Below are 23,612 nucleotides of genomic sequence, written 5' to 3'. Positions count from 1 at the left end.
TTATCATCTCAGATATCACAGAAATATTATCTATGAAAATCGATACTTCCATTACTTATAAATCATGGAAAATATTCACTGTTAACTGCTAAATATTTCTCTAAAACTCTTGAGGTCAAATATATTTCTGGAGCCAAATTTTTCAGATTTTAGAAAGCTAAGAAAAAGAAATTCCAAACTCAATAAAATACCAGCGAGGACTGGGCGACTACCATGTTATTCAATACAATATTACATTAGCAAATTATGTGCATACTTGAAGTAATTAAAGTAATGATTACACATCACCTCATATCAATTTAGGTCAAGATTTCCTGCCAAATGAATTCAAAGCTAGTTAGTTTTTGTCACCAAATACATTATGAAAACAATTTAGACCTCTATATATTTCAAAATTTCAGATAAATAACTATGAAGATGTACTGTATATATTTTCTGCAGCTTGATCTTTTACACTCAATCTTTCTTAGAATACTTTTTTGGGAGTTATCAGAGAGAGATCCACATCATTCATTTTAATAGCTGTATATTAGTCCAATGTATGGATGCATCACAGTTTATTGCTAGTGATAAAAATTAATTTTGGTTATTCGTCAAACTAATTTTGACCTCATTTATCTCTTCTATAGCTTTCATCACCTATCATAATCTGTATGAATCATGACTCAAATTAATTTTATTAAGCCACTTTCTTGGACATGTTTCTTGCACAATAATTCAAAAACTGATATTCACCCTAAAATGTGCTATGTGATTTCACATGCCATTTCATGAAGAGTATTATTTTATAATAAATATAATACTACTTGAGGGTGGAGGGAGGGAGAAGAGTTAGAATTGAAAAAAATACCTAACCCTATGGGGTACTATACTTATCCCCTGGGTAACAAAATAATCTGTACAACAAACCCCCATGACATACAAGTTACCTGTATAACAAACCTGTATGTGTGCCCTTGAACCTAAAAGTTAAAAAAAAAATAAAAGTATAACTAGTTTTAAAAATAAACAAACCAAAAAAAAAAAGACACTTGAAAGCAAGATATTTTTTATTCTAACTGATTCTCTCTAAAATAGGTGTGTGGCTTAAGCTCCCTTAGAGTAAATAACTTCATAATTAAAATGGGAGGGGGTTAAATAACTGGTTTCTAAAAATCTGTGCCTTTATAATGCAGTGTTCTCCCAAAGTTTTCAGAATATGGAGCACATAGAAAATAATACTGTTATCTTTGACATATCTTGGGAAAAATAGAAAACAATACGCTTGACAGCTCTGGCTGCCTCAGGACCTATTTGGGCACTCTAATAACTGAGTTGATCGACATTTCTGATACAACAGTTGAGAATCTTTGCTATAAAGTATTGATGAAATCTATTTGGCTGCTGTGCAAGTGACTTTATCATATGAGCTCAGCTGTAGACTTCAAGAATCTAAAGGCTTTTACATTCCCCAGGAGTATCTGATCTTTGAAAGATGATTTGTAAAGAAGACCATTTAGACATAAACTATGTAGACACAAAAGTCCGTGGTAGTTCCACAAAGTTTTTTGCTGTCTAGGCTGTTACCATTGTGTTGTTTTCTTTTCTTCAGAATTTAGCTTTACTGAGTTGTCTAAGATGCTCATTTTTGGCTATCTTGCTGAAACTCCCAGAAGCAGAAGGCAAAATGTGGAGAAAAGACATATCTACCTCCCTTAAAGGATGCTTTCCAGAAATTCTCACCTGAAGCTTTGTTTGCATCTCACCGGGCAGAGGTCAGACTTATTTCTGTTCTTCAAAAGATAGATTCAGAAATGCAAGCAGTCTTGATCTCAAATGACCGTGTCCCCAGTTAGAGTCTGTGGGCTCTGTTAGTGTGGAAAATTCAGAGATGATATAAAATGGAACAAAATCTTGTTGTTAGGAATGTAGTTGGTATATATAGCTCTGTAAGAAAAGGAGTGCGTGCTTGACAATTCTTCAGTACAAATTGAGTTACAGATTGTGCTACTTTAATTACAAATAAAGTCAGGAGTTCACACACTAGACACAGGTGTTTTATAGTCAAACCATCACTCTTGTACACAAGTGGTGAGAGAACTTCATTTAACTATTTACCATCTCCAAACTTCTATTCTATCATCTATTAAGTAAATGAGTTGAACTACATAAACTTTATAGAATCTTCTAACTCTAGAATTCTAGACTTTGGGCAATATTAGGTGAATCATCTATCACTAAAATGAAATATATGTGAATTAATTGTTCATGTTATTTTTTAATTGTAATTTAAATTGCAGAGTTTATTTGGAAAATGTTCTCCAAGATAATAATGTTTTTTGAAGGAAAGATATGATTTTCAATGTTCTTTAAGTAGAGGAAACGGCTTTTTGATCTTCTACAAGCAACTTAAAATATATATAAAGTTTCAAAAGCTTGAAATTTGTTAAAGACCATGTGAAAAGATCTAATGCTATAAAACAATTCTCTTAATTTAGCTTTTCAAAATATCATAACTTTTTATCTCAAATGTGGTGCTCTAGATAAATTTAAGCGTAGTTATAAATTCAAATGTTTATTTTGCCTCTATTCCTTATTTGTACCAGGTAGTAGATTCATTAAATTGCATATACTTTGAAATTATTTGTGCAAATATGCAAGTTAAATGTCATTATACATAGTATTGTTGCAGTGTTGCTAAAATAAAACAGTCAGGAGTTAGATTAGCAATTCAGAGGAGCTACTTTTAAACTTTCTGATTAAAAAATATTTAAATTTTTGTTTTCAGATTATATGGATTAAAAACCAATGAGTACATCTGATTAGCCAAATTGGTTTTTAAATGAGTGATTATTTCCTTGCTAAATAACACAATTTTCACGTTTGATTGTTATAATACTTATTTTGACAAATGTAAGAACGTAAAGTTTTGAGATCACTTCTTCAGCTAATGAATCCCTGAGCTTGCATTAGGCAGTCAAACAACCAAGCTTCTATCTGCAAATCTATGGAAACTTTTGCCTCTGACGCATTGCTTTGTCATAACCATGCTCTGATCCCAAAGTTGTTAGATTTCTTCATCATACTCTCAGCTCTTCAATAATGAAGACCATCTTCCACCGAATATTCAACACCTGTAAGATGGACATAGAACTCCATGTGAGGGACATGGTGATGGTTCCTGTACAGTGCAGCGTAAAGCTGATTGAGGTTATGCAGGGTCGACAACATGAAGAGATAAGTTGAGCCTGAGTGCTGAACTGTGACATGGGATCTGGGGTGAGTCTTGGGATCAAGACTTGAGGGCCTTGAGTCTTTAGAAGAATTTATTTGCAAGATTGCAACAAGCTGTGAATCAGAGCAACATCTTACAAGCCTCGGTTACCAAAAGAAAACATTCTAAACAAGTGGTAGAAAACTTTAAACAGAATGGAATCGTCATCGTAATTTTTGAGCTCCTGGGTGAAACACAGCTGCCCTGCTGCAGGGTGATTTTTCTGTCTTTAAGGAAGAAAGTAGGCAGGAATGAAGTTAGGCAAAAATACAATTTTTATAATGCTGACAAGTTAACAATTATACTCCAAAGTGACAGTAAAGCATGAGGTCTTTAAATATAAACAAATAATACATTATCAAATTTAAGGGCCTAATTTTCATAAGTCCCTACAATAGATGCTCTCATTAGAAGAGAATGCTTACCTGTAGTCTGGAGGAAAATGTGTATTATTATTTATTTCAGAGAACTTTGACAATAAAAGAAAATTATTCTCTTCTTATGCTTTAGGGAATCAACTTTATAACTTCTCACAGCTGCAAAGGTTTATAAGTTACCTAGTTTAGTGGATCCTAATCTTTTAGATTTTGCACAACAGAGACAGATTTTTGTTTCTTGCTTGTTTTTATTGCTATTTGTGCAATGTTCTTAGTAAGGTGGTTTACATTGAGATGGTCATGTTTATAAATGTATTAATAGAGGCCATTTTCAATATGAAAAAAGCAAGCAAAAAACAACATCTTAGTATCACTTTCACCTTCATTTCATAAAAGGTAAAACATTTTAGCACAAAAAATGTAAGAAATTATACATATCAACTAAGAACAATTTTTGCCATGAATCTAATAAATCTTCTAGACTTACTTTCAGCTTATAGGAAATACAGGGATAGAGGACAAATTTATATGCACCATGAGGGAACAATAAGAAAAATCTAAGAGGGCATTCTATAAGATAATGTGACCTTCATTCTTTAAAATGTCATTGCTATGGGGAGAAGAAGTTTGAGGCACTGTTCTGGATTAAATGAAACCAAGGACAAAGGCAACCAAGGATGATGCATAAACCTCAAATTTCTCTTGGTTCAGAGAAAAAATAAGAAGCTATAGAAGACATTATACAAAAAGCTAGACATAGAATTGCCATATAACCTAACAATTCCACATCTAGATATATCCCAATGAGAAATGAAACATATGTCCACACAGACATATGTTCACACAAAAACTTGTACATGAATGTTCATAGCAGCATTATTCATTATAGCTGAAAAGTGGAAACCACCTAAATATCTAAAAACTGATGAATAAATTAGTCCACCCACATAATAGAAAATGTTCTTTTGAACATAAAAAAGAATAAAGTACTGATGCTAGCTACAACATGGATGAATCTCGAAAACATCACGCTAAGTGAAAAAAGCCACACTCAAAAATTACATAATGTATGAATCCAATTATAGGAAATGTCAAGAATAGGCAAATTCAGACAAAGTAGATTAATGTTAGTCAAGGGCTGGGGGAAGGGAGAATGAGGAGTGACTGCTAATAGGTTTCTCTTTCAGGTGATGGAAATATTCTATAATTAGATAGTGATGATGATTACATAATTCTGTAAATATACTAAATGTCACTGAACTTTACATTTTAAAAATATGGCAAAAATTATGTCATGCAAGTTAAATCTTGGAGTTTAAAAAAACAAAATAAATTTTGGGTACAAGTTGATAATATGATGTAAATGTCAATAATTTTCTCAGATGTGTTAATGGTATTTGGTTTAGAAAAAATAACATCTTTATTCTTAGGAGACAACTGCTGACGTATACTGACGCTGACTGCCATGTTGTTGGTCAGCTCACATTCAAATGGCTGAACCCATAAAACAGAATCTCTTTAAGCAAATATGACGGAAGGTTAACAATGGCTGTGTCTGGCTGGGGGATATATGGATGTTCCTTATACTCTTGGCTCAATGCTGGGTGATTGAAAAGTTTCATCATAACATGTTTGGAAAAATCAACAAAAAATAAATTATCTGGAAATAAATACAGGACAGATGTAATCCACATAAAATAAAAGGATAGTACTTTAAGTATAATATATTTGGCTTTATAAAAGTTTCACTTTTTAATCTTTTTGTTTTTCACTTTCTTATGGAATAGTGAAAACCCCTTGGTACACATCTGAGAACCAGAGTTGGAAACTCGCTGTCCTGGAGAGTCTCCACGTGTGGCGGTTGAGCGGATGAGTTTGAGCATAGTGCCCTTATTTGGATTCGAATTTTGTATTCTGTTGGCTTTTGCTCACAAAGTGATTTTGAGCAAGTTGTTTAAATTTTGTTACTCAGTTTACCCATCCATATAAATTAGGTTGGTATTAATGTTGCCTATCACACAGAATTAAATGAGTTAATATTAGTACACATATTGTAAAGCGTTTACAATAGTATTTGTTAGGTAGTATGTGCTATGCATTTGTTAAATAATAAAAACCTATCTCTTTATGAAAATAAAGATAATAATGTAAAAGTTAAAAATAAACATGTACTGACTATTTTAAGTATCCATTTCACTCCTAATTATTTATGCAGGAAAAATAAATGCATACCTTCATACAAAGGCCAGTACACAAATAACCCCGGTTTTATATTTTGTTTTTTGTAGCAGCCCCTAACTGGAAATAACCTATATGTCTATCCACAAGTGAACTAATAAACAAATTCTGGTAAATTGAATCTGGTTTATTGAATACAACAATTTTAGCAATAAAAAAGAATAAATTATATGTATATTTTACCTCAATTTTTAGAAGTGTACAAAGAAAAGATGAACTATTGTTACACACAAAACCATGACTGAATCTCAAAATAATAACTATGCCAAATGCAAGAAGCCAGAGAATAAGAGTGCACACTGTATGAGTCTACTTACATAATATTTTAGGAAATGCAACTGTGTTAGGCCATCCTTTTCCTACTATAAAGAAATACCTGAGACTGAGTAATTTATAAACAAAAGAGGTTTAATTGACTCACAGTTCTGCAGCCTGTACAATCATGGTGCTGGCATCTGCCTAACTTCTGGGGAGACCTCAGGGAGCTTTTATTTATGGCAGAAGAAGCAGCAGAAACAGGCACATCACGTGGCAAGATAGGGAGGAAGAGAGAGGGGGAGAGGTGCCACACACTTTTAAACAACCAGATCTCACGTGAAATCATTCACTATTGTGAGGACATCACCAAGGGGATGGTGCTAACCATTTAGGAGAAATCTGCACCCATGATATAATCACCTCCCACCAGATCCCATCTCCAATATTGGGGATTACATCTCAACATGAGATTTGTAGGGGACATCAACCTATATTAGTAATCAATAAAAGAAAATCAATAATAACATGAAATAAAATCAATAGTGACAGAAAACATTTTTTTTCTGGGAACAAGAAGCCGGTCAGGAAAGACAGGAGAAAGGAATTATCAAAGAACTAGAAGAAGCTTTTGCAGATGTTGGTTATGTTCATTTTCCATTGATTGCATAATGATTTCAAATGTACACATGTATATACCTATAAAGAAAATTTATACATTATATATGCATAACAGACACACATCCTTTATCAAATTATAAAGTTGGCATACATATAGTTTACTATATGCCAATTACATTTTAAGCTGTTAAAAACAAATTCAGAAAATGTTCACTTAATTGCCATTTTTGAGAGTTCACTGAGATAAATCACTCACGTTAAATTTTGTAACCAGTTTTATGTTGTATATCTTGAGATGAGAGTGAACAGTGTACTACTCAGATGAATGAACAATTAGACTTAAAAATAGAGTAATTTATAAGTAGAGAAAGGGTTATTTCTTTACTTCAGTTTCTACAAAGAAACTTGGAGCTGAGCTTATAGGTTTAAGTAGTTTCACGATTTATGCGATTTAATAATAGATCTCAAATTTTGATATTTTTACATAAGATTTTCCTGAAGAAGTTCATCTAGGTGCAACATGTATAGATGTTTTGCCTCTTATCAGCAACCAGCTATGCATAAATTCAACTAACATTTTAGAGAGGTATTAAAAGGGGTCTGATGAGCATCCAGTATAATTTTATCTTAACAATGTGCTATTTGCATTAAATTTTTAAAAAGTGAATTTCTACCATAACTTCCACTTTCCTAGGTCTTCACAAAACAGCCTATTAGCCTAAATAAAAGCATAAGTTAAATGATTCTGCAAAGGTCCTTTCATGATTACTCAATATGTAAATACTGACATTAGCTGAGTAAGAGTGTGTGTGTCTGTGTGCACGCGCACGTGTGTGTTTACCATAATCTTTTATTCTAATTTCTTTCCAGTAAATTTATAAGAGAAGTAGTCAGGAAAATGTCCCCTAGAATTTTATTTTGATAGGTAATGAAAATTACTAATCATTAAGTAAGTTAACATTTTCAAAGTGCTTAGAAAATTGCCTAGCATATACAAAACTATGTAAGTGTCTGACAAGAAAAAAGAAGTAAATAAATACTTTGAAAAGCATGATTAGTTAATCACATATCCATATTTCATGAAAATTATATGCTTTGGGTCTTCTGAGTATTGCAATCATCCGTGCTCTCTTTTCATGTGTATAATTGGATTATTGGAATTTAAGGCCTGAAAAAAAGAGATAAAGAGAAAAAAATATATATTTTCAACATTAGTGTATTTACTCCATTTCTACTTTCTGTTCCTACTCGATGGGTTGTCTCTGGTTCTGCCTCGTCACAAAGGAAGGGTCATATGGAAGATGCAAAAAATGATCTACTTAGCAGACACAGTTAATCTGGTGTTAGTGTCCTTTGATTTTGAAAGATGTCCAAATGTTGGTCCTTTCTCTCAAGACTTGCATATTTAGAATATTCATACCCACTTCCCCCTTTTGATAATCACTCTTTATATCCAACCATCTGAACACTGTTTTCTCTCCTTCCTTCCTTCTCTCTTTGCACTCTTTCTTAGTGTGGAGGATGTAATCTCTGGATGGAACATTTGAAAAATGTTCCATACTCAGTTCTTGTCTCGGAAAGATTTAATTCTCCACTTCCTTTTGGGGTCAATTAGAATGCATAATAAAATGCTTCAGCCACTTCTTGACTAACTTTAATTGAATTAATGCTTGTTCTGGCACATTCTTTACTTACCTACTTCCATGAATGTCAATAAATATCAGTTGATTGTCATTCAACTCTAATGATTTTACCAAATACTCTGTTCTTTTTGTTTTAAACACTTATTCTCTTACAATTCCCTTTTTCTTATTAAGTAGTGCCACCAAGAGTGAATTTTTGAAGGAGCCTGGTAGAGGTATTTCTCTATGGGTCTTTAGCACTTTAAAATGGGTTTGAAACTGAATTGTTTGAAATGATATTTTAGCATAACATATGACTCTCCCATCCCATGCTTGTTTCTTCTCCCTACATTTCAGGAAGATTCTTTCAGTTGGAGTCTCAAAGCAGAACTCTTCAAGAGGGTGAGGTTCTCAGCCATGAGGCTGCATCTTTAGTCCCCTTTTGTGGGACTGACTCTGCCCATTCTGGACACAGAAAATACAAATCTCTGGTCCTATCCGTGGGCATGCAATTCAGTCTCAATCAGCTTTACTCCCTTAGACTTTTCTAGGTAAGAGGCATATACTCATTTTCTCTTCTGCAAACTTCAGATAACACATGAGAACCTTTCTAAGTGGTTGTGTTGAAGGCACCTTCACTTGGCTTAAAATGGCCAGTGTACCTGCTCCTATCCTGTTGGACAAGGGAGAAGAGCTAGACAGTTATTCAATGACACACTCCCAAGAAGTCCTCAACCTGAATCCCTTCACAATCAGTGTTGCCCAGCCCTACCACTATGTTTGGCTTAAGTCTGCTTAATGGTTGAGAGGCCCAGAAAGCCAAGGGCCACCCTGATGGCAAGTCCTCCATAGGCAGTAAAATATTTCTCCTATAAAATACGGATATTGATACCTAATTCAGTTTAATTATGGAACTTCAGCCTAAACTAAGAATTAAAACAGTCTCCTTTTAATTGAATTAAGTGTGTAAATAATATCATGTTATTGTTACACAAGGATGCTTCTCACAGACATCCCTGAAAGCAAGTTCAATAGATTCTTTGATCATCTGCTTCAATAGATTTCTATAAATGACTTTGAAATAGAAGTCACTGATAAAGATTGCTCATCAAAGAAAAAAACATCTTTCCATTTATCATCAGAAAAAGAAAAAGAATGAAAAATGTTTGATTTACATATGCCATACTAAGATGAAACTATTCTTTATTGTGGAAAGATTAAAGTTATGGTCATGTCTTATAAACAAAAAAAGTCTGAAAGACAAGTATTTAAAACTAAAGATTCATTCATCTTTTCTTGTCATAAGAGATTGAAAAATCATTAAATCTACACTGAATCCCCTTTAGCTCATTATTTTTAAGACTGTTTTATGACTAGCCCTGGAGCTTTTTATGGGAAATAGCTTACAGAAGAAGAAAACATATGTGTCTTATTTCTGAGAGTTCTTTTGCTGTCCCAATAAACCACCCCAAGGTGTCTGGGAAATTAAAACACTCTCACATTCAAGCTATAGCTCTTACCTGGTTATTTTACTAAAATTCTATGTCAGATCACATCTGATTGTTCATTTGTAATATATAGTTCCTGCATTAATATTCCACTCTTATATTGAGTGGTACCGGCAAGAGCATACATGTAGTTTTCTGTCAAGTCTTAAAAATCATCATAATTGTTGTGTATAAAGTTTTGCATATAAATTTTTCTTGTCTAATTTCTGAAATGTTTTATTATTTTATTCATTTTAAGAGTTCACAGTGTTTCAGACCTCAGGATATAGTAACAGGGTATAAGTTCTGAAACATTTTTCTAATCTTTACAAAGAAATTAAAAGATGCTTTGCCCAGCATTAATATTTTCATATTTTCCCCATGTACTTACTTAATTTCATTATTGGAATAATTATTTAGTTTACTTTAGATCTTACCACAGTATTTTAGGAAAACTACTGTCATTACTATTGCCTTATGTAGTAAGTAAATTACAGCATGAAATCATATTTACACACCTAAGATGAGTGTATAAGACATGGATGTTCTAAATTCTGTACAAATGTTTTAGGGCCAGTGCCATTAGCTTTACATTATATTACCTCCTTACCAAAATTTTAGTTCTTTGAGGAAGTAGAAAACTTCTCATTTTTTCCAGGTATGTTATATAAAATCCAGATTAGTATTTCAAAGACATCCAAAAATGCTGAGAGCACTTAGGTCAGATTTAAAAGGGGTTACTGTATTTTTTAAAAATGAAGAACAGGTTCTTTGCACAGGCTTTTGAATCAGATATACTTGGGTTCACAATTCTGACAATCCCTCTTTCACATTTCCTTTTAATTTACTCACTGCATGACCTTGAGAAAGGTACTTAAATTTTCGGGAACCACATTTCTTATCTTCACAATGGTATGAGACGATGTGAAGAAATAAGAACGCTTTTACATGGTTGGTGGGAGTGTACATTAGTTCAACCACTGTGGAAGACAGTGTGGCGATTCCTCAAGGATCTAGAACTAGGAATACCATTTGACCCAGGATTCCCATTACTGGCTATATACCAAAACGATTATAAATCATTCTATAATAAAGACACATATGTTTATTGCAACCCTGTTAACAATAGCAAAGACTTGGAACCAACCCAAATGCCCATCAATGATAGACTGAGTAAAGAAAATGTGGCACATATACAACAAGGAATACTATGCAGCCATAAAAAAACGAGTTCATGTGCTTTGCAGGGACATGAATGAAGCTGGAAACCATCATTCTCAGCAAACTAACACAGGAACAGAAAACCAAGCACCACATGTTCTCACTTATAAGTGGGAGTTGAACAATGAGAACACATGGACACAGGAAGGGGAACATCACACACCGGGGGCCTGTCACGGGGTGAGGGGCTAGGAGAGGGATGGCATTAGGAGAAATATCTAATGTAGATGACAGGTTGGTGGGTGCAACAAACCACCCTGGCACCTGTATAACTATGTAACAAAACTGCACGTTCTGCACATGCATCCCAGAACTTAAAGTATAATAATAATAATAATAATAATAATAATTTGTTTACATAGAAGTACTGCTTTGATGATTGTATAAAACAAAATAGCTACAGTCTAGTATGGTTTGTAGAAGAGTATTTCTTAAACTTCTTTATGCTTTCAAACCACCAGGGAATTTTGGCAAAATGTTGATTTTTGATTCAGTATGTGCAAAGTGGGGCCCAAGAGCCTGCATTTCTAAGAAGTTCCTTCATGGTCCTTTGACTGCTCTTTTGGTTGCAAAGTCCTAGAAGTTTCTTATTAAGTAATATCTATTCTACCTTAATAATAATTGTTTTCTTTGATTGGCCAATATGTTCTCATTTTATTGAAAGGGGTTCTGGAAATGCCACCCCAAGGTATGCTGCTGTGGTACACTGATTACTTAAACTGAGCATGCCTGGAAAACAGCCAACACAGAGAGGGCCTTTCTCTGAACTTCCTTTATTTGCCTAATGATGTGTCCTCTAAAGGGAAGTAAGTTATTATCAATCTCCTGCTCAGGAATCGCATCAACCAGGAAAGATTAATTCAGACCATAGGAGGGAAGACTGGAGGTCAGCACCATCCCCAGACAGAATTTTTCACAGGCTATCATCTATTTTTTTCTGGGGGCTCATTTATCTTTCTCTGAGATCGTTCACTCTCCCTTAAATTACTGATATTTCTCCTCCTCTCTCCCCTATAAAGAGGGTTTTTAAGCTTCCAGATCTCACTGGGTTTTTGAATGTTCACTTTGCTTTTCTGTGATGTCCCTGTGCACATATTTGTATACATTTTTGCCTGTTAATCTGCCTACTCTCAGTTTATCTGATGGCGTCAGTTATCAAATCCTCAGAAGATAGAGGAAAAGATTTCCCTCCTCTATACTTTATAAAAAATAACAAACTCTTTCATTTTTATATTAGTAATCCATTACTCTTAGAAGTGTATTTTCTTTTCCTTTTTTATTATTTTATTATTTTATTTTAAAATGTATGTATTTAAGATGCACATGATGTTTTGATATATGCATACACAGTGAAATGATTACTACAGTGAACAAAATTATATATACATATGTGTGTGTGTATATCTCCTGGTGTGTGCGTGTGTGTGTGTGTGTAATGAGAACACTTGTATCTACTCTTCTAGCAAATTTCTAGTGTAAAATACAGTTTAATTAACCATAGTCAGCATGCTGTACTTCAGATGTTTATAATTATTCATCCTACATGATTGAAACTTTGTACCTTTTTAACCAACATTTTCCAATTTCCCCCACCTCTCTACTCCTGGCAGCCACTATGCTACTCTCTAGCTCTGTGAATTTGACTTTTTAAGGTTCTTCCTGCAGTATATTTCTTTCTGTTTCTGGCTTATTTCACTTAGCATAATGTGCCCCTTCTTCATCCATGTTGTTGCAAATGGCAGGATTTTCTTCTTTTTAAAGGCTAAATAGTATTCACATTTATGTGTGTATGTATATCACATTTTAAGAAAATAATTTTTCTTGTTTTATGAGCATAAAACTCAATAGCATACATTTCACCCAGTTCGGTGGCAAGTTCTTTAGCCTTTGCCATTTCCAGGTTGGCAATGAAAGCCACAGATTTTGTACCCAGGATATTTCCTTCCCAGAGAGGATGATACTTCATCATATCTGTCCTTGTCATCAGTCATGATAGTTTCCACCAGCTTAGCCAGAGCTCCTTTTTCTTTCGAGGTAACCTGTGTGAAGGCAATGGTAGTGCAGGTCTTTCTGTGTACTAGAGTCCAGTCTGGCCTTCCCATAGTTAATGCAATGGAACCACCCATCTTCTGACACAGGGCAGATACATCCAGCTCTGTGGGATCTGTGTCATGTGCAGTCACCACCAGCTGAGCCTTCTTGTTCTCCACCAAAGTGGTGTCAGTGCCAATCTCTGCTTCAAGAATAGGAGGTCTCTTAGTGGGACATCCTGTTTACCAGCAGCTTTCTTTTCAGCCTGAACTAACAACCTCTGCTTGTTCTCATGCTTTGTGTCTGGTCTGTACTTGTGGGCCAGCTTAAGCAGTTGAGCCCTTGTTTAGCAGCTCAAGGCCTGGGTGAACTGGTTAATTGCAAGAGCCACTTTTAGCCTCATTTAGAAAGTAGCCCTTTTCCAGGGCAACTGGACATAGCAGTGCCATATGACAAGGTGGGTAAGGTCCCTTTTGGGCAGGTTGTCCCATCCAAGGCCAAAATTCTTAGGTCTTTTCTCTAAGAGGAGATTTACCACTTTCTTGGTCTGCTGCTTCTTCACAACAGCAGGAGCTTCTTTTCCTTGCCCTTCTTTCCTATTGGCATCTTGAGCGACTGAAGGAGAGACTATACCATATATTCTTTGTCCCTTTATCTGTTGATGGGCCCTTAGGTTGTCTCTATACCTCAGCTATGGTGAATAATATTGCAATGATCATAGGAATGCAGATACCTCTTTGAAGTACTGATTTCATTTCCTTGGGTGTATATTCAGAAGGGAGATTGCTGGTAGTTCTGTTTTTAATTTTTTTAAAGAAACTTCATACTATTTTTAATAAGGGCTGTATGAATTTACGTTTTGCCAATGATGTACAAGGATTGTCTTTTCTCCACTTTCACCAATAATTATCTCTTATCTTTTTGATGATAGTCATCATAACAGGTATGGGATGATATTTCCTTGAGGTTTTGATTTACATGTACCTGATGATTAGAGATATTTAATATCCTTTCATATACCTCTTGGCCATGTTTTATGTCTTCTTTGTAAATATGTCTATTTAGGTCTTTTGCTCATTTTTAATTTATGTATTTTTTTGCTATTGAATTGTGCTTCTTATATAGTTTGGATATTAACCCTTTATCAGATATCTGGTTTGCAAATATTTCCTTCCGTCCATAAGTTGGTTGCCTTTTCATTTTATGATTGCTTCCTTTGCTGTGCAGAAGATTTTCAGTTTGATGTAAAACCGCTTGTTTTGATTTTCTTTTTTTCTGTTGTCGCCTGAGCTTTTGGTGTGATATCCAAAACACCATTGTCTGTCAAGGAGCCAACGTCAAGGAGCTTTTCCTGTGTGTTTTCTTCAAGAAGTTTTATGGTTTCAGGTCATACTCTTAGGTCTTTAACCCATTTTGAGTTGATTTGGAGTACTTTAGATCTCAGATCTCACAAATGAGCTGATGTGTCTAGACTCAATCATGGAGTAAAAATACAAATGTCAGGAAAAATTTTTGCTACATGTGACCCAACTGCTAAACAAACAAACAAAAAAAACTATGTTTTTAAAAGTGTAAATAAGATTTCGATAAGTATGAGACAGAAACAGAGATCTGAATATGTTCTAATGTTATCAATTGCTGGAAGGGTTTACAAACCTTAGGAAATTTGGCAGAGGCAAAGACAGATTGATGTTGCTTTAGTTGTTCAGATTTTTTGTTTATTTTAAGATCCTATCCGCACACAACAGTGCCAGAAACAATATGGAAATTGACAGAACATTAAATCCCCTTTAGAGGAAAGCTGATAAGCTACAGGCAGTGGAATGCTGAGAGACAGATGAAGGGACTTTAGGTAATCAGAGCAAAAATTGCTGCCTGATGGGATCCCAACAGCAAGAACTTCATTTTGTAAACTTGATGACTTTTTATGGTGTTATAGCATTTGGGCTTTATGTTGTATGATATTCACCCAGTGACAGGCTGACCCTCTTCTCCTCCAATAAGTTATCTGTCCTCCCTAGAAAAGTAATTCTGTTGCTGTCTTGCCAAAGATGAACTCATGAATCAGTGATGTGGGCAGAGGTGGCATCCCAGATAGCATTCTGAAAAATCCATAAATTCTTTAAGAAAGATCTTTTCTCTACTGCTGTCGGGTGCTATTATTCCTAAATCACACAATTCTATTTGGAATCTTGAGGTGGTCTGGAAAAGTGCCCTAAGGAGCTAAAAGAAGAGAAAACTATGAAAACAAAAGTGCCAGAGAGATAGGATATTTTATTATTGCACAAAGGTCAAGAAGAAAGATGTAGGGCATGTCACTTTCAGTAACAATTAAAACACTACAATTTAATTTATATCTGAGCTGTATTACACTGTCAACGAGATACAAAGTTTTAGGATCAATGAGCAATATGTTCTAAGTCAATTTTAAATTTCATTGAATGAAGACCCTCAAATTGGAAAAAAAAAGAGAGATAGAGAGAGAGAGAGGGAGAGACAGAAAAAAGACTTTGTGGAATCTGAGTCCCAATATTTTGAAGAACAGAATGGTCTGCATGTGCAAGTTATGTCATATGCATATAAACAAGGATAACTAGTTCTCTATTACCTAAAGACTCTTCTCATAAGTATCTTACGTCTAAAGTACAGTATCTTTAAATTTGGGCAAAGATTCACTCATATATACCCTTGCATGCTTGGCTCCTAACCTTGTCACAGACACATAATTGTTGCTCAGCAGAGAGTATATTAAACAGAAAAATCAGTGATTTTAAGTGTAGTGTAGAGTGGATTGTATGAATTTATATTTGGCAAGATAAATCATTAGGAGAATTAAAAATAAATACTATGTAAGGTTTTTGCTTCCTTTTATGTTTTCCTTTCCTATGGGCAAAAGTTTTCATTTAATTTGTGATGGTAAATAGCTAGTTGTCCTCACTGGACTTTCTTTTGAAATACTTAAGAAAACACTGCGGAGTATTAACCATAAAACTTGTGAAAACTGAGACTATCTGTAAGAGAATTTCCAGTGTCTAGGATGTTTTACCCTAATTACTATACTTAAGCTACAAACCCTGTTAAGGTCAGTCCTTTCCAAGAACAACTCATAGTCATTGATTAGATTTTATCTCTTCTTTTTCTTTATTAATTCAGTCAGTTAACAAACACAGCAATATGCCAAGTTGGTGATACAATTATGATTAGTTGGAATAATGGAAGGAGGGTAATGAAAGGGATCTTTAAGAGTGCTGTTAGAATGCAAACATATTGCAAGCTAAGATAACTGGTATTTTGAACAAATAACAATATTGTATTTAATAGTGAAATAAACTAGATGCATTTTTATTAATATGAGGGAAAATAAGGCATTCATAATATCACTATTTAACAAATCTGGGAGTATTCCTTGACAATTAAATAGGATAAGAAAAGTATTTCTAAGATTTAAGTAACTATTATTTATAGAATACTTATTATCAAATTGAAAGTCTAATGAATATGTTTTGAAACAGTTTTAAATCTCCAGTAAGTGTATTTAGCAATATGAGTAGTAACAAAATAAATATACAATAAAATAAAAATAAATAGCTATAGTGTTTCTGTGCCATACCATATAATATATCATCAAATAAAAACAGCATTTTAAGAGCAATGAAATAATAAAATTTCTAGGAAGAAAGCTACACACACACACACACTCACACACACACTTACACACACACACTTACACACACACGTTGATTATATGAAGAAAACTATACTATATTAATGAATGACATTAAAAAGGAAGGCAGACACATTGTGAATCATTACCTAGAAAACAGAGAGAGGCAATAATGAGAGAGCGAAGGAAGAAGAAACTAGAACTCTTTTTGATAGTTCGCCTTTAAGAATATTTCAATCAATAGGTGCATACCTGCAAAATTTCCCCAGGTTTGGTCTCACCCCTTTCCCCTAAATAAAGTTATTCACTTTTTGGCATTTGTTGATGGTGGCGCTATCTCCCCACTCTTTTATTTCAGCTGTAATATCTAGGAATGCTTTGCCAAATACCAATATTCCAAATTGTTATAATAATTTCTAGGGTGCCTGTTGTAGGAGATGGGAGAATTATAAAGATCTGTTATGGTTTTCTTTTGGTTCCAAGGGACAAACATCTGAGCATAATAAAATTATGAGAAATATCAATTCTTGGATTTCTTTTTCCTCTCGTTGTCTCACCCACTCTCCAGATATTTTTACTTAGAGACAATCAAGGCTACCTGAAATTCAGTGAGTCATTTTTAAATATTGAGGACTACCAAGAAGCCAGCATACTGAAGTTGAAAAAGGAAAATGAGATTGGAATAAATAATAAAGTAGGTGAGGGAAATTATTTAGTTACTCAGTGTGGTCAGTTGGGCTACCTTCTCAGACCAATAATGAGAAATTGGTTGTGTGCTTTTATCTTGCCTGAACCAGAAGGAAAGATCAACAATACAAGCAGCCAGATATCAAAATCAGAAAAATAAATGACTCCATGCTCATGCTAATAGTAAAGAGATATGAAAAAATCTGCCTAGGATCATTCTGAGCTCATGATGATTCATAGTAGAGATCCAGAAGATAAAATTGTATCCCATTGTGTTTGAGAACTTACGGAGAAAATGTATAATAGTTGTGTTTCATTCAAGAGAATTGTAGGGCCTGAATGCATTTTTTCTTGTCTATATTACAACGTTTAAACTCAGTATTTCCTAGAAATTCAGCACAAATTCCTAGGCTACTGGTTTGGGCTCTGGGTAATATAATCTACCCTTTTATAACACCCTGGGCATGATCATTTCATTTGAGAGTGATACATAGATACTAAAAGGAGAGCTCCTATGATCAAGTGACTGAAGTGCAGCATTTATATAAGATGTTGAGAGTGTGCTGTTCTCTGGCCTTCAGAGGCAATAAATGTGGTGCAGCTCCAACCTTGCTGACTACAGCCTGCTCTTAATATAAGTTTTATCATAGTTTCAACCTTTATGTTGATTATGTAAACTAATCAAAATATTTCCAATACCATATTTTCCTGTTTTATTTATCCAGAGTTAATTTCTACTGTTGGCAGACAAGAATTGGCATATAATTCATGTGTATTTATGTGCAAATTTTGTGTCCATTCTAGTTAAAATTCCAAATAAAGCAAAAATACAAATTGTCAACAATATTGTTAAATATTATTCTAGAAATGTGGATCCATTAAGATCACTTGATATAAAAAAGAAGGATAATTTTTGTGATAAAAGCATACCATTATTATTTGTAGATGATATATAATTAGAAAACTCAGATAATCAACTTAAAATTTATATTAAAAATGTTTTAAATATGAGACAGATATTAGTAACATATATAAAAATCAAATAAAGAATGAATAGCCCAATCAGAAGACAAAATGGAAACAAATATTTCACATACATAACAGAAAAAAATATTCTAATGCCTAACAAAATATGCTTGGGTTTTCCCAATAAGAAATATAAAGTGAATAAAATAAAATGAAACAAAACAAAACAAAACAAATACAAACAAAATCTACCAAACTTTACTGGGAGACATTTATGATCTGAAAAAATATCAGAAGTTTGATATGGGTATTAATTGCTGCATAATAAACCATCTTAAATTAAGTGGCTTAACAATAACCACAGATTCTGTGGTGAGGATTTTAGATGGTACAACAGGGATGACTAGTCTCTCCTCTCCACTATATCTGGAGCTTCAGTTAGAAAAACTCAGAATGTTGTGTTGACTCAAGCAGGTGTGGGCTGAAATTATCTAAAGGTGTATTCATTCATATGTCTGTCATATGTCTGGTAACTGGGCTGGAAGAACGCGACGTTTAGGTTGCCAACGTTTAGTATTGTCAACCAAAGCACCTACACATGGCTTTTTTGTGTGTGACTTGTATTTCCCTGTGTCTGGATCCTAAAAGAAAACATCCCCCAAGGAAAGGCTGTAGCCAAGAGCAAGGTGGAAGCTGCATGGTCTTCTCTGAGTCAACCTAAAAGTCACACAGGATCACATCTGGCACATTCTATCTGTTACACTCTCTCCAGCCTAGACTCAAGAAGAGAGGAATGAGACATTGTCTCTTGAAGGGAAAATGGCAAGGTCACACTACAGAAGATCAAGTGGAATGGGAGATATTGTTGACTATCTTTACAAAATACAATCTGCTACAGATACAAAATATTTATTTACCCAATGTGAAACCAAATTAAAAATGATAGAAACAATCCATCTGGATTGATTTCCTTGATTTTCAGATACTTTAGGTATATTATTAATTTAATACCAGTTTTTCTAGAGAATATGCATTGCAATCATGATATGTAGTCCACTGCAGGAAAGTTAAATTTAGATATTCATTTCCAATTTATTTTGTGGCCAGAAATGTCAGCTAATGCCTTATAAATATAATTTGATTATATCTCACTGCAATCCAGTGAGTCCATAATATCCTGATTTTACAAATAAGAAAACTGAGGTATAAATCAGATGGTAAAATGTATAGTAAACTTGCAAAAATAAAAATGCCATATCAGTGCATAGATATTATAATAAAAATAAAGGTTGTACCCAAACAAATTTTACATAAATATTTATCTCTCTGTCTCCCTCTCTGTCTCTCTCCTCCTCTCTCATTCTGTGTGCGTGTGTGTGTGTGTATGTAAAGTCTAAAGATGGTTTGGTTTATTCAACAAATGGATCTATAAAATTAACTAAATTAATCTGGGTGAAACACTGTCAGCACATTTTTTGGCACTGTTTTGTAAAATTTTAGTTTTAGAACAGTAGTAGAATTACAGAAAAAGTGAAGATTATACAAAGAGTTTCCTTTCACCCCACATCTGGATTTTCTTTAACAAACATCTCACACAAATGTAGTAGCATAGTCATTATTAATAAAACAATATTTTTAAATGATTATGAATTAAAGTGTACATGTTATTTATTTTTTTAGTGTTTGCTTAATGCCCTTTTTATCTTCCAGGATACCATCTAGGGTACATTACATTTAGCCACCGTATTATCTTGGGCTGTTTGCTGTGAAAATTTCTCATAATGCCCTGTTTTTTGAAAAACAGTCTTGAAGTTTACTCATCAAGTACTTTGTAGAGCATTCTTCAATTCAAATTTGTCTGATGTTTCTCTCATGATTAAACTGGAGTTTGGTTTTTGGGAGGAAGACCTCAGCTGTGAAGGGTCATTTTCATGACGTCATATTAAGGGTACATACTATTGAGGTGGGAGATCAACAGGACTTGTTTTCCAAGCACTGGTCACGGCCCCATTTGTGACCCCCCTGATCAGGGCAGTATCTGGTCTAAACAGGGTATAGTGAGGAAATCAGCCCAAACCAGCAGACAGCAAGGAAAAATAACCTCTAGTTGCCCTTACTGCTCATTAGCATAGACACTCTGTCTGGCACCATAATAGTTTACAAATGCCATTGCAACAGGACATGGCAGTGGTCCAGAAGTTACCTTATATGGTTCCAGGAACTCTGCCCCTTTTCTAGAAAGTTCTAAATGACCTGCCTCTTAATTAGCATGTAATTAAAGTTGGTATAAATATAGCTCCCAACAGCCCACATGATGCTACTCTGGGCACACTGCCCATGGGGTAACCCTGTTATGCAAGGATTGGTACATCTGTTGCTGCTGTACACTGCAGCTTTCACAAAAGTTGCTGTCCAGTACCAATGGCTCACCCTTGAATTCTTTCCTGGGCACAGTCAAGAACCCTCCCAGGCTAAGCCCTAATTTTGAGGCTCACCTGTCCTGCATCACTATCAATATGACTTATAACTATTGATGCTATTGTTGATCACCTGGCTAAAACAGTGTTTATTAGGATTTTCCATTCTAAACTTAGTCTTTTCCTACTTTTTAGTACTGGATTCTTTTGAAGGAAATCAATGTGAGTAGCTCACACTAATGGAGTGGGGAATTATGCTCCATCATGTTGAGGATGAAGTACCTATATATATTATTTGTAATTTTTCAGTGTATAAGATTTGTCTATTCACCCTCATTTAGTTATTTGGTTATTTATAAGTATAGACTCATGGATATTTATTTTATACTTCAAATTATAATCCAATACTGTTTTATTTGTTGTATTGTTCAAATTGTCCCAGTTTGGGGCTCTGGAATTTCAGCTGACTTCTGTATCCATTTAACCGAGCCCCATGTTTTTGGAATTTTTGAGCATTTTGTTTTATTTCTATGAGAGGCTCCAGTCATTTTGTTTATTTCCTATTCCAATCCTCGAATCAGCCATTTATCTAGGGAGTTCTGCATCCTTTCAATGGACAATGGTATTAGAAACCAAGGTTTGGGTGCCTAGGTCATTCTTTTAACTTTTACGTTGAGGTAGTTAGCAACTCACAATAAAAGTATAGAAATAACACAGAGTTCCTGTGTACCATTCATAAAGTCTCCCTCCATAGTAACACATTACAAGACTATAAAACATTATCATAACCATAAAACTATATTACTTGTATTTCTTATTGAATCATGTAGAATAAATAAATAATACTTTGATTATTGAAGTTTTTTTCTGATGTTCACTTGGTCAAGAATAAGCAAAAAATGTGAATAGAAGATATAGTATCATCTCTTAAAGCTTAGTCAGTGATAAGACAGATGAGTACCAGCCACTGGAATGTTCTGAGAAACTAAGGATGCCATTGGCTCTCCATTATCACTGGAGATTGATAATAATTATACTGTCTACTTTTTATCAGTATCTGCTTTCTCCTTCTCTCTCCTCCCCACTCTCTCTGTCTCTCCAAATTTCTTTTTCTGATTTTTCTTGCTCATATACACCAAACATCTTATATCAATTCATAACTCCATCCTCACAAAGAGATTGGTTATATTTAAAACTCAACTTTGAAGGGAGAAAGGAATAGGAAATAATTCAGGAAATATGAAAGAAGGGAAGCCTTTGAGATAGAATAAGAGATTCTATTATTAAAGATTGGTCAGGTATTAATGAACAAGACAATTACCTGGATTCAGACAAGCTAGGTCAAAAACACAAATTAGACTGCCAGATCTTCCTTTTTTGGGGAGATGGGTATCTGAAAGGGAGATATATTATAGTTTTGTATTTGCTCACAATAATTCTTCCTCAAAATACATTATTTCATTAATACAGCAAGTTCACAAGAGTTTTCAGTGTCCTCAAGGGTCACAGGCCTTCTTTCCCCTCTCAAAAACCTCATTATATGGAGGGAACAGCCTCTCTATTTACCATCTGTCTATTATCTATCTATCTATCTATCTATCTATCTATCTATCTATCTATCTATCTATCATTTTTCCTTGATGGTTAATTTAATTGAAAAAATCTTATAAAATTTATTTGACATGACATTGATTATTCTGATGCTCTATGGCAAATTTTCTTGGCTGAGAATACCAAGGAAAAACTGGAGATTATTTCTAGAAGAAAAAAAAAGCAAATTAAAAAGCAAGGACAAAAGAAAAAACCTCATATAAACTGTTTCTATATGCCCGTTTGTACCTATGAGACAATGCCAATTCTACATTGTATAGGATTTTCAGTTTTGAGGAAAACTCTCTCTCTTCAAGTAGACATCAAGATAATAGCAACAGCATCTTTTAGGGGCATACCCAACCCTCCTGCATATAGATCCCTGGCTTGATGACAAAATGATGAGACTACATTAATCACACGCTAACCAGCCAGAAAATAAGAAGTGCACAATAAGAAGTTATCTTGAAAAAAATCAGCCACAAGTTTAAAGGGATAGTAACTTTCACCAGCTTTAAAACTTTTACACAAATCCCTTGTATTCTATGTTTAAACAAATCCAGTTTTTCGCTCCAATTATTTAATGCAGAAGTACTTATTATAATAACTTACATTTAATACTAGATTTTTTAATTTTCCAAATTTATTCAAGGATATGTAATAAAAACCCTATTTGTATGCATTTTTCTTCTGAAGACAGAGTGGCACTTGACAGATTTTATGTCTTTGTCACTGCCTACAGTAACTGAGTTAAAAATAGCTAATGATAGAAGAGATAATAGAACTCCCATATTTTCATTATAATTAGATATTAACCTAGTCATTCCTTGCCTTCCTCATCCACAACATTTAAAACTTCAAGAGCAATCCCTGCTAAAAAAATGAGGAGTAAAATCACATGAGAAATCCAAAGCCGCGTGTTTTCATCCCAGGCTGTGATATGTCATCATGCGTTACAGCTATCATTTATGAGTAAACACTAAATTAAATGCTAGATAATGGAATTACAACGGTTTATTAATGATGGATAATGTTTATCTGAAAAATTTAAAAGCTTCTAAAACAAGGTCTTTTATTTGAAAATATCTTTTTTGTTATTGTTGACAAAAAGAGTAAATTGAAATCTATCATGGAAGGAAAGCACTCTTAATTACAAAAGCCCTTTTTATTTGATATGATCAGT

General features: G+C 34.0%; 1 pseudogene; it reads right to left on the bottom strand.

Moving 5' to 3' along the window:
- Positions 1-12,954: 12,954 nt before the first annotated feature.
- LOC130540628 (large ribosomal subunit protein eL8-like) overlaps positions 12,955-23,612 on the bottom strand; it is a 106,757-nt pseudogene continuing 96,099 nt past the window's right edge.

The sequence above is a fragment of the Pan paniscus genome, chromosome 9 (assembly GCF_029289425.2).
Source record: "Pan paniscus chromosome 9, NHGRI_mPanPan1-v2.0_pri, whole genome shotgun sequence".
Lineage (NCBI taxonomy): Eukaryota > Metazoa > Chordata > Mammalia > Primates > Hominidae > Pan > Pan paniscus.
The sequence above is the reverse complement of the archived record's forward strand: the minus strand, read 5'-3'. Positions and strand labels throughout refer to the sequence as shown.